This window comes from Pelobates fuscus, chromosome 8 (assembly GCF_036172605.1).
Source record: "Pelobates fuscus isolate aPelFus1 chromosome 8, aPelFus1.pri, whole genome shotgun sequence".
NCBI classification, from domain to species: domain Eukaryota; kingdom Metazoa; phylum Chordata; class Amphibia; order Anura; family Pelobatidae; genus Pelobates; species Pelobates fuscus.
The window spans coordinates 44,914,106-44,927,051 of NC_086324.1; positions in this window are offsets into that span (position 1 = coordinate 44,914,106).

Sequence of the window (12,946 nt, forward strand, 5' to 3'; positions counted from 1 at the left end):
GCTTGCGGAAGGTCTCACCTCTCGGATTAACCAACACATCGGCTAACTCCGACAATCCTACAGAGACACAAATTCCGCCTCAGTATCTAGATTTAAAGGCAGTATTTGACAAAAAGAAAGCCGATACCTTACCCCCACACAGGTCCTTTGATTGCAAAATTAACCTACTCCCTGGTACCATGCCCCCCAGAGGTCATGTATACCCATTATCTACGAAAGAGAACTCAGTTCTAGAGGAGTATATTCACGAAAATTTAGACAAGGGATTCATTAGGAGGTCATCCTCCCCTGCCGGGGCTGGATTTTTTTTTGTTCAAAAGAAGGATGGTTCTTTGAGACCTTGCATTGATTATCGAGGCCTAAATAAGATAACCATTAAAAATGCCTACCCGATTCCCTTGATCACCGAACTCTTCGATCGTTTGAAGGGCTCTACAATTTTCACCAAGTTAGACCTCAGAGGGGCATATAACTTGGTGAGAATCCAGCAGGGACATGAGTGGATGACGGCTTTCAATACTCGCTATGGCCACTATGAATATACAGTCATGCCTTTTGGGTTATGCAATGCTCCAGCTGTTTTCCAGGATCTGATAAATGAGGTCCTTAGGGAATTTCAGCAAGATTGCGTCATTGTATACCTAGATGATATACTTATACATTCTAGTGAGATTGAAACTCATCACAAGCAAGTCAGGAGGGTTTTGCACAAGCTTCTCCAGCATGGCTTGTACTGCAAGTTGGAGAAATGTAGCTTTGATCAAACCCAGGTAACCTTTCTCGGCTATGTGATCTCTGGGGAAGGATTTAAGATGGATCCGGATAAACTCCAGTCCATTCTAGAGTGGCCTTTACCCAAAGGTCTTAAAGCCGTACAGAGATTTATTGTTTTTTCCAATTATTATAGGCGCTTTATTAAGGGCTATTCTTCAATCATCGCACCTATCACTAATATGACCAAACAGGGGGCTGATACTAAGAATTGGACTACTGAAGCTCTTCTTGCGTTCAAAACTCTCAAGGAGCTTTTCGCTTCCGCTCCAATTTTAGTTCACCCCGACACTTCCCTGCCTTTTCTACTTGAGGTAGACGCATCAGAGACTGGTTTAGGTGCTGTCTTATCTCAAAGGTTGGGTGTTGATAAACCATTACATCCATGTGGATTTTTCTCTAAAAAATTGTCCGGTACTGAGAGCAGATATGACATTGGTGACAGAGAATTACTAGCGGTTATCAAGGCTTTGAAAGAGTGGAGACATTTATTGGAAGGTACTTTACATCCCGTTACCATTCTAACAGACCACAAAAACTTGTCTTATATCGGAGAGGCCAAGCGTTTGTCGTCCAGGCAGGCTCGTTGGTCATTGTTTCTTACCCATTTCAATTACGTTCTGACTTACAGACCTGGCTCTAAGAATTCTAAAGCCGATGCGCTATCTCGCCAATTTGAGCCTTCTGTTTCAGTTGAACCACTTTTGTCCTCCATTGTACCCAAATGCAATATTATTGCTAATACCAGTCTGAAAATTCATTCTCCGCTACTTGACCAGATCCTGAAGTCACAACATCTAGCTCCCGGAGACACTCCTGAGGGAAGAAACTTTGTTCCTCCTGAACTTCAACTGGAGCTCTTACAATGTTTTCACGAAAGTAAAATAGCTGGTCATCCTGGTATTCGCAAGACATACTCTCTGATATCCAAGGATTTCTGGTGGCCTTCACTTCGAAAAGATATTGAGGAGTTCGTCGCTGCTTGTGAGACTTGTGCCAAGACTAAACTACCTCATGCATCTCCATGTGGCCTGTTACACCCCTTGGACATTCCGGAGAAACCTTGGTCCTGTCTGTCCATAGACTTTATCGTTGATTTACCTGCTTCCAAGAGACAGACTGTTATTCTCACGGTGGTGGATAGATTTACTAAGATGGCTCATTTCGTGCCATTACCCAAACTTCCGACTTCTCCTGAATTGGCGGAGATTTTTGCGAGAGAGGTTTTTCGCCTACATGGGATTCCTTCGGAGATTGTTTCTGATAGAGGTTCTCAATTTGTCTCACGTTTCTGGAGATCCTTTTGTTCTCAAATGGGCATCAAATTGAACTTCTCCTCTGCCTATCACCCTCAGTCTAACGGAGCTGCTGAACGTACCAATCAAAAGATCGAACAGTATCTGCGTTGCTTTGTTTCCGAACACCAGGACGATTGGGTCGGTCTGATTCCTTGGGCGGAGTTCGCACACAATAACCTTGTTTGTGATTCAACTCGCTCTAGCCCTTTCTTCATGAACTATGGCTTTCATCCTTCAATTTTTCCTTCGGTTTCCTCTTCTCAGGGGATACCGTCGGTTGATGATCATGTCGCCAACCTGAAGAAATTATGGGATCAGACTCGGCAAATTCTGTTACATAGTTCTTCGTTGTTCAAGAAACACGCTGACAAACATAGAAGAGCGGCTCCTGTTTTTGTTCCTGGGGATAGGGTATGGTTGAGTACTAAGAATATTCGCCTAAAAGTCCCATCTATGAAATTTGCTCCTCGCTACATAGGTCCTTACAGGGTTCTCACTCGTATCAATCCGGTTGCGTATCGCCTTGCTCTGCCACCTGCCTTACGCATTCCTAACTCTTTTCATGTATCCTTGTTGAAACCTCTTATTTGCAACAAATTCTCCTCTAAGGTCTCCTCGCCTCGCCCTGTTCAGGTGGGGGGTCGGGAGGAGTACGAGGTCAGCTCCATCATTGATTCCAGAATCTCAAGGGGAAAATTGCAATATCTGGTCAACTGGAGGGGATATGGTCCTGAGGAGAGGAGTTGGGTACCTCAGGAGGATGTTCATGCTTCTCGCCTTCGCAGAGCATTTCACCTCCGCTTCCCATCTCGCCCCGGTTCCTTCCGCCCGGTGGGCGTATCTGAGAGGGGGGGTACTGTCAGGGTACCTGAGGCCTCTACCTCTAAGGGAGGTAGAGACTTGGTGGTTTCTCCGTCCAGGCGAGCTGTTTCCTTCGTTCCTCACGGTTCATCCACTCACTTAAACACCGGCCGCGAGGAATCCACGTCCTTTTCTAGCAGGACGCTCAATACGTGACGTCATGACGCTATTACGAGCGACCTGTCACTCAAGTGTCCGATATCCAATCGGTACTTGTCAGAGGCGTGCTTACCATCCAGAGCCAGGGTATTTAAGCTTACTTCTCTCTTCTGCTCATTGCCCTGTCGTGGTTCTAGCTTGTCTAGTCACTCAGTGCTCTGGTATTCTAGTTTGCTCTATTTGGTTTTGACTCGGCTTGTTGTACTACCCTGCTTCTCTGTTATCCCTTGACCCGGCTTGTCTCTCGCTTATCTGTCTTCTCGTTCCCTCGACCTCGGCTTGTCTCTGACTATTCTCTATTACTCTCGGTACGTTAGTCCGGCCATTCTAAGGCCCGGTATACGTACCTTTCCACTCTTTGTACTCTGCGTGTTGGATCCCTGTCCCGATCCTGACAGTGAAACCCCAAAAGCAGAATTTGGTTACAGCTGCAGCAAAAATGTAGGATTGGGAAAGGTTAATTTATGGTCGTGACCTGAAGTACTCTTGATATAGATTCTTTTAAGCAAACAAATAAGTTTGAATGACTATCTGTTCCTGCCAAATTAGAGATGATTAAATTGCGTATACGCAGAAGTAAATTCACACTGACACATGGAGTTCAGGTTAAAAGAACTTCGAGAAAATGTAATGGCATCTGAATCAAAAGCGGGTGTGCAGACCCTTTTAAAAGCAATATTACATCATCATAGAATATCAAGATAACAACAAATAAACATTATTAATTGGTCTATGTGTTAAGTGGTAAGTTAAATGCCCTCCCATCTATATTATTAATTGGTTTAGGTGTTAAGTGGCTAGTTGGGCATCCTCCCATCATGGGATGTCGTCATCTTTGACACAGGAGTGGACATAAGATACAAGCGCCATTGTTGTTTAGCACGAGGCTCGCTCGATGGGAGGGGGGATCTGGCAGCCAGCCATTTTGAGTACTTGGCACCATTTAGCTTCAAGGTTAGTTTCTCATGCTTTAGTGAATAAACATGTTATTAGTACAGTTCTCATGATCTAACTATGGCATACAATGTTTCATACTACAGGAACTTGACTGTTCCGGTGCTGCTCATAACCTTCTAGAAAAGCATTTCCTTCTAATATTCTAAATACTGTTAGGAAAAATCAATAATAGTCAATCAATAATAGGTAATTTAATAATTCTACAACAGTCCCCCCTATAAAATGTGAGTCACTAAAAGATAAACTATATATGTTAGTTCCAGAAGACATGTTAGCCCAAAGGCACAAAACCCTATGAAGTAACGGTTCCTAAAGTCTTTTTAGTTCTTCAGAGGGACATCATAAAATAAACAAGCTTACATTACCATATGGACCTGTGTTATCTGGAATATAGGCACAACAAGTCATGGTGACAGGTAGTATTTTACATACACCCCCCTTCTCAGCTAGAATCATGTCTAAGGCCATTCTGATCTGGAAGGTCATCTGGGATGTGGCTTGCAACTGTTCGGCCAAGCCCTGGAGGGCATCTCTGGTGTAGTTGACAAAACGTTGTTGGTTGTAATAGATATAATAAATGCAAATCAAAATATTATTATTAGCAGTGACGGTTGGGAAAATGGACTCAAACTTTTCTTTAACTGCAAAATCATCTGGTACCCCCCTTGGCACACCTATGGCATCAATATATATGTATATATGTGTCAAACTTCCCTTTAGAGGGGGGCTCCTTTTTTTTTTTTTTTTTCTGAAGCATGAATGTGGTGTGTCAAGAGTACCTTGTCATGTATTATGTGTATGGACATAATAACCTTGGCTAGGGCACATTTACTTATTCATCATAGTATTAAACCTGTCCCATGCTACATCAGTGTAGGTGGACTCGGATCATTTAGTCAATATTAATATCACCACAAACTCAGGATAGGCAGATAATCCTGAAGAAGCTTGGTGTTTGAATCTCTTTAGCTTCACGAGGTCTCCTTTTGGGGTCCTCGGCTTTCCATCGATGGCAGGTGGTCAGGCATTATTATGGCCATCAAACACCTACTTGTTGATATATTTTTGTCTTCTAACAAGTAATTTTTCCTTTAGAGTCAAGGGTTTGTCAAGATCAACAAATGTTACTTCCCATGTTGCAGAGAGAGAGTCTTGAATCTGGAATGGTGAATCCACTGAGTGATCTCTGCAACTTTCACGATGCATTACTGGGTATATGGTCTTGGTTGTCACATTGATGACCGGCTAGGCTTCTGGTCATCCTGACAAAATGGCTATTATAAATATAGCATATTTGAACCGGCAACTCTCTGGCACCTGGATATAGTCACTTGGATTCTTGAAAGGGATAGTGAGAGTTAGCTAGATGCTTAGGATTCTCCTCCTCTTCTGCCTGAGCTGTCCTTGGCACAAATGACACAGGATCGGCAGTAACTGTTCATTAGAGGAGTGATTCTATTTGCTTCAGAGTATTTAGAGATCAAAGAGTTCATGAGGGTCTTGGATAGGTATAAAACTCCATGGGCCCACTGCCCAGTACATGTTTTTGGGTAAACAGAACTTGAGAGTGTTGGAGTACAACCCTTCTGTCCACTTCCCTTGGTGCACTTGTGGCTTGGTTGGCAGCTTGGTCAGCTGAGTGGTGCTTCTTCTAAATTCAGTTTTTCCGTGGGCCTTTACCTTCAGTATGGCCACTTCTTCAGCAGGAGTAGGGCATCCACCAAGTTCTTAATAGCCGTGCTATGCTTAACTGGCGTGCCAGTCGCTGTGTGAAATCTTCTTGTCTTCCAGTTTGACATTTTGTATGCCACTGAGAAGGCTGTCAATTCGGCGTCTTGAGTAGATGTGGGTGAGGAAAGTGAAGATGTTTGACATACCTGATCTTCTGTGGCAACAGCAAATCCAGTATGGTACCTTTCCTCTTCATCCGCAAACAGAGTGGAGTCAGGATCTGGCAAAGCTACTGCATGCCCTGTTGAGAGGTGTCTTGTTTCTTCTTTCATCTGTTCAAAGCAACCATGAGGAGCAGTAGAAGAGGTATCCTCACCTATTTCTGTGTGAGATTGGGGGTATTTGTCTTTCTATTTACAGTTCTCTTGCTGACCCCCCCTCTGTAGAGAGCTGATATCGGTTTTTAGTGTTTCATGTTTCTAATGAGCCAGGTTCCTTTCATGAGATTTCTGGGGACTTAGTGAAGAAAACATGAGGGACAGCCACCTCCCAGTGATGATACATGTGTCTTACTTCCATGGGTATCTGGATCAGGACCGCACTATTTCCTTGAAAGTGCCCAAAACAGGTCTTTCATGATGAAGTGTACCTTCACCAGTCTGATTTTTTCCCGTAGTCTGATTTTTTTTTTTCATAGTGTGGTATTCCCCCCTGGGAAGTGGCGGAAGAGTGGCCGGAGCAACTTTTTTTCAAAATATGATGTCAGGTAGAGGCAGAGTTGTCTGTGGGCGGAAAGGTGCATTGGCTGGATACAATAGAGAATAGAATTAATATCATGAGGAGCAAGAATTATTAGGACCGGCACTAGAGGTGCCACACCACTGGGGGCTGCCATATTGGATGTGGGCACGACTTGAGCAAGTTGAGGCAGGGTAGGCATGATCTGGGTAGGGGGTGTGGCAATGGAAGGTACATGGGAAGTGGCAAGTGGCTGAATAGGGCGGAGTTGCATGGTAAGGGTAGGAGAGTGGCCAGGCCATTTGGGCAGATGCCAGGGCGGGGCACGGGTAGGGCAGAGGAGATGGGTAGGGATTAAGAAGGGAGGAAGCATATAAAGGATATAGATATGGTGGTGGGGAGATGTAGGAATGAGTAGCGGGTGGAGTAGGAGGGGGAAAAGGTGGGGTAGGAAGGCCATGAGATGAGGGAGGAGGAGGAGAAGGTGGAGTAGGAAGGACAGGAGGAGTAGGAGGAGCTGAAGGTGGAGTAGGAAGGACGGAAGGAGTAGGAGGAGGAGAAGGTGAAGTAGGAAGGACGGGAGGAGTAGGAGGAGGAGAAGGTGGAGTAGGAAGGACGGGAGGAGTAGGAGGAGGAGAAGGTGGAGTAGGAAGGGCGGGAGGAGTAGGAGGAGGAGAAGGTGGAGTAGGAAGGACAGGAGATGAAGGAGGAGGAGGGATCGGTGGAAGGAGTAAGAGGAGGTGGGCAGGTAAGGGAGCAGACAGGCGATGAAGCAGTGGAGGTGGGCAGGGTTGAGGATGGGTTTGAAGGGAGGAAAAGTGGACGGGAGAAATGGATTGGAGGGGGAGGGTGGTAAAGGAGAGGATGAGGGTGAGGAGATCTATAGGACTGATGGGGGGGGGGGAATAAGGATCCATCAGCATTCAAGACCAGGTAGAAAGGAGGAGGCAGGTAGGATTCTCTTCCGCTATGGAGGCCGCAAATAGCCCATGTGCAACAACTATTAACTATGCTTTCCCTAGAGAAAAATAATAAAAGGCTAACATGCTCATCTGTCTGAACAGGCCTCGAACGCTTCACTCCGTGGGTATCCCGCAGTGACTAACCCACTACATCTCCCACACCAGACTTGTGCCCGTGGAGACAGACGCTATCCCTGACTCTCGTTCTTTATTTTATTTATTTCTAACATCTCAAAATATGATTCTTACATACATCACAAATATACATTATCACAATTTTATGTCTTGCAAAAGGGATAAAACTTATTCTACTCTTCACTGATAATGTATTAAAACATACAAAATAGACAAATAACATTGTTTTCTGCGAAATAAATGAAAGAGATAATGGAGATTTTGTTAAGCTTTATAAATAGCTATACATTAATTCACCTTTCTTGTTTTCCAGTTTCTGGCTGTTAATGACAATGTACAATGTAATAGAGCAACAGGAAATGCTAGCAGAATGCTTGGTTGTATAGGGAGAGGTATTAGCAGTAGAAAGAGGGAAGTGCTCATGCCATTGTACAGAACACTGGTGAGACCTCACTTGGAGTACTGTACACAGTACTGGAGACCATATCTTCAGAAGGATATTGATACCTTAGAGAGAGTTCAAAGAAGGGCTACTAAACTGGTTCATGGATTGCAGGATAAAACTTACCAGGAAAGGTTAAAGGATCTTAACATGTATAGCTTGGTGGAAAGACGAGACAGGGGGAATATGATAGAAACATTTAAATTCATAAAGAGGGAATCAACACAGTAAAGGCGGAGACTACAACAAGAGGACATAGTCTAAAATTAGAGGGACAAAGGTTTAAAAATAATATCAGGAAGTATTACTTTACTGAGAGGGTAGTGGATGCATGGAATAGCCTTCCAACTGAAGTGGTAGAGGTTAACACAGTAAAGGAGTTTAAGCATGCGTGGGATAGGCATAAGGCTATCCTAACTATAAGATAATGCCAGGGACTAATGAAAGTATTTAGAATACTGGGCAGACTAGATGGGCCGAATGGTTCTTATCTGCCGTCACATTCTATGTTTCTATGTAATGCACTTGCTGCTAGTAACAGATCTGGAATCAATACACTATAATGCCCAAAGTCTCGACTTATATGTATATGCAATAATAAAATATCTGGGCTTACATCAAAAATTATGTTAGTCAGTCTTTAATCTTGGAGGCTATCATTATCCAATAAAGACAGATTGGAGTACACTCCCTCCTTATCCATTTGTTAATAGTTAGGCTTATAATGTTTTCTGGTTCCTTTTTAATTAGATCAAAACATTTTGAGACCAATCTTTAATTGTATTACAATTTGTTCAAGAAAACTTTGTTTATTAGAAATTTCTTTTAGTAAATATTCTTTAAGATAACCCTTTTTCCAGCATGTTATCAATTTTTGTACACAAAGTTAAAACACATTTGTTACTTACACGTGAATCGATATATATATATATATTTTCTATCTACATATTAACCATCACTTGTCACAGACACATTTCTGATATAGGGAAACAAATAGCAGGATTATTTTAGTAATTGTAATTTTCTTGTTCAGAATATGTAGAGTACAAGGAAAACAACATGTCATAAGACGGGATTAGCATGATAGGGGTAGGCCTCTTGATAGAGGCAGCCATGACAGGGGCTTGGAAGGAAATGATGAGAAAGGAAGAGACTGGAGGTAAGGGCAGAAGTAAGGGCAGAAGTGATGTCACCTTAGGGCCAACCTTCTTTTGTACTAGGGGCCATTTTCTTTTAGGGCGTTTCAACATTACACTATATTATAGCTAATAAAATAAATCAGAGAAGCAACATTCTGTTCAGCAAAATGAAATACTAAACTGTAAACAAAACTGGCAGGTTAAGTAAGACAGTTGAAAACAACATGCATCTAACAGCCCGTAAAGCTGTCTCTATACTTTAAAATAACATGATGCAAAATAAACTCACGGAATTCAACCAATCTCCCCCATCATTCACCAGCCATTAATCACTTAACACGTCCAAATATTCCTCTATTCTTGTAGCAGATTCATTTTCCTAACCTCCGTAATCATATACACCAGTCTTTACTTTGCATCACGAAAGAAAATACAGTCTCAGAAAGGTGGAATGCATTCTTGTGAGCTAGTCTCCCCCACGATCCTCACTGCCTTATCACAAAACACAATATATATATAAAGCGCTACGGAATCTGTTGGCGTCATATAAATGGCAACAACAATAACAATATACAAACCCTAGAAACCTCTTATACGACACATCACTCCTTAACCATCCTATCAACTCCTATGTAAATAACAAAATACACAATTAGAATATTTTCTAGCAAAAATTCCATTGCTAACTCTTATCAGTAGCTTCTGAATAACTCTACGGAACACTGAAGAGACAGACCTGAATCGCAGGCATGTCACCCCCCCCCTCCTCCTCCCCTCGCGTCTCACAGAAGGCAAGGGGTGGGAGGAAGAGGGGGAGAGGAACAAGAGAGAGAGAGAGCAAGCATGAATTTAACCATGTCACTGCTGAACGGTAGCAAAACAGAAGGACAATTACATTACAATTATTGCAAGCAAAGAGACACAAAAACACAACATTTACCCATACTATAGTAGAAAGTAATATGGCCATGTACACATTAGAATAATCATATAAACAGTAAGAAACAGCAAATCGCTCCTGATCCAGTCAGGTCAATCATAATATAGTAATAATTTCAGTGAAACTCAATACAAAACCCCAACCCTCTACTAGGGTGGTCCTCTGCCATCTAATGGCTAACACAAAATACAAAAACCCCACAGCATTTAAGATTGGGGTAGGGTGGGGACCAGGGATGGTGACTGTGGTCAGCTACATTTCGGTCATTACTGACGGGATGATGGGAGTGGTCACCTCCCGGACATAATAATGTAATAATAGGGCGCTGGCTGGGAGAACTTCCCAGTAACACAATTATTATGATATACATACATTCTTAACCCTTTGTGATCAATCTCTTCCTCAACCCAACCTTCCTGCTGAATAGCTCTTGCTACTCTGTACCAGGCTTCTGCTGTACGAAGCAAATCATTATCTGTAAGCTTGCCTCTCTTCTCTGTCAGTAATCTGCGCCAGCTCTCTGGCTGTAATCTACCACATGAAGGTACAGCAATTCCACACACTTTAGCAATCTTTTCAACTTTCTTAACCATCTCTTCACCCTCTCTGTCTTCAACTAGATCACACGCTAACCAGCCCTTACTGGGCTTATCTAACCCCTGTCCCATTCCCCCTATAAAAGGCGTCCCAGATATAGAGGAAGAGAGAGAAACAGAGTGTCTACTATGCTCGACTGCTACGTAAGGGTGGGTCCCTACGTACGTCTTCCCAAAACGTAGACTAGTCACTTATTCCGCCTACCCGAGGTAGCCACGGATTGGAGCGAGGTGAGAAGTGTGTGACCAATCACTTCTCTCACAAAGAGAAATAGGAGGGGAAAGTGTAAATAACATAGGAAGTAGAGTAAAAGTAAAAAGTGAAAATAGAGATAGACACAGGAGTTTGAATGACTCCCAATTAAGACAACATTTCAATTAAAATACAGTGCATGCATCACAGTTCAAATAAATTCAACAGTAATCCCTTTCCTTTACTCATGTGGCCAAAGCCACCTCCCTCAACCTCGTAGTGTCCCCGCTCGGAGAACGACTTCCTCAAGTCTCACTACCAGCGGCGACGGAAAACAGCTAACACCGGCCCGAGTTCTGTATGCCTCCCCGTGACCACCACTTCCCTCACTCCCGTAGTGCCCCTACGGACCCACCCGTAAGTCTCACTACCACGTGGTGATGGAGACAGCAATGCCTGCCCGAATCCACGCGCCACAAATAAAGGAAAATTGGAATGCCACCAGCCTCAGCGCTCGAGGCTGGAGGGTACCACCTCTCTGCAAGCAGAGCAATGTGCACAATGAGGCTAGCTAGGCTATCAAAGTGACACCAAAGGAACCCCCAGGAAGCTATGAGTCTACACAAACCTCCACAGATCCCTCTCCCTTTTTTCCTTACTGCCACAGCCACGTGGCACCTAAAAAGGGCAAACAGGCAAAAGAAGACCCCCAGGAAAACTTCCACAGGTCCACCCCCCTTTTTCCTTACAGCCACAGCCACGTGGCTCCTAAAAGAGGTGAACAGGCAAAAGAAGACCCCCAGGAAAACTTCCACAGGTCCACCCCCCTTTTTCCTTACAGCCACAGCCACGTGGCTCCTAAAAGGGGTAAACAGGCATTCACTCTACCCGGGCACTAAGCTAAGGACAGACCAATACAAACACACCCAGGCAACAGATAGTCAAAAAATGCAGGTAAAAATAGGTATTAACAAATAAGGTATAGGTTCTCTGGGCAAGATATTACCTGTCTTTGATGTCCTCTTGGCAGCCAATCACAGACACTGGGACAGGTAAATCACAGGGAAAAGGAACATACCGGCCAGGCCAGGTGCTGCAGCAAACTCTACCGTGTATTCAGAGGTGATCAATCTCCTTCCTTCCCCCAGGATTCATCCACCCAGCGTCTTCTTGGACGGCTGCCAGATAGGTCATAACCCAGAGCCCCACGTTGGGCGCCAAATTGATATAGATTATTTTAAGCAAACAAATAAGTTTGAATGACTATCTGTTCCTGTCCAAATTAGAGATGATTAAATTGCGTATACGCAGAAGTAAATTCACACTGACACATGGAGTTCAGGTTAAAAGAACTTCGAGAAAATTTAATGGCATCTGAATCAAAAGCGGGTGTGCAGACCCTTTTAAAAGCAATATTACATCATCATAGAATATCAAAAATAACAACAAATAAACATTATTAATTGGTCTATGTGTTAAGTGGTAAGTTAAATGCCCTCACATCTATATTATTAATTGGTTTAGGTGTTAAGTGGCTAGTTGGGCATCCTCCCATCATGGGATGTCGTCATCTTTGACACAGGAGTGGACATAAGATACAAGCGCCATTGTTGTTTAGCACGAGGCTCGCTCGATGGGAGGGGGGATCTGGCAGCCAGCCATTTTGAGTACTTGGCACCATTTAGCTTCAAGGTTAGTTTCTCAAGCTTTAGTGAATAAACATTTTATTAGTACAGTTCTCATGATCTAACTATGGCATACAATGTTTCATACTACAGGAACTTGACTGTTCCGGTGCTGCTCATAACCTTCTAGAAAAGCATTTCTTTCTAATATTCTAAATACTGTTAGGAAAAATCAATAATAGTCAATCAATAATAGGTAATTTAATAATTCTACAACACTCTGACCGGGGGGTACAGACTGCATCTGGATATATACTAACCCAATCAGGGCAAAGCATGTTTGCGCACTTCTATCTTTGTGTGCATTCCTGTTTGTGAGTATATTAACTATTATTTTGTTTTTTAATGCTTTTGTATAATAAATTACTACACAATTGTTTCCTGTTTATGTTATTCTCA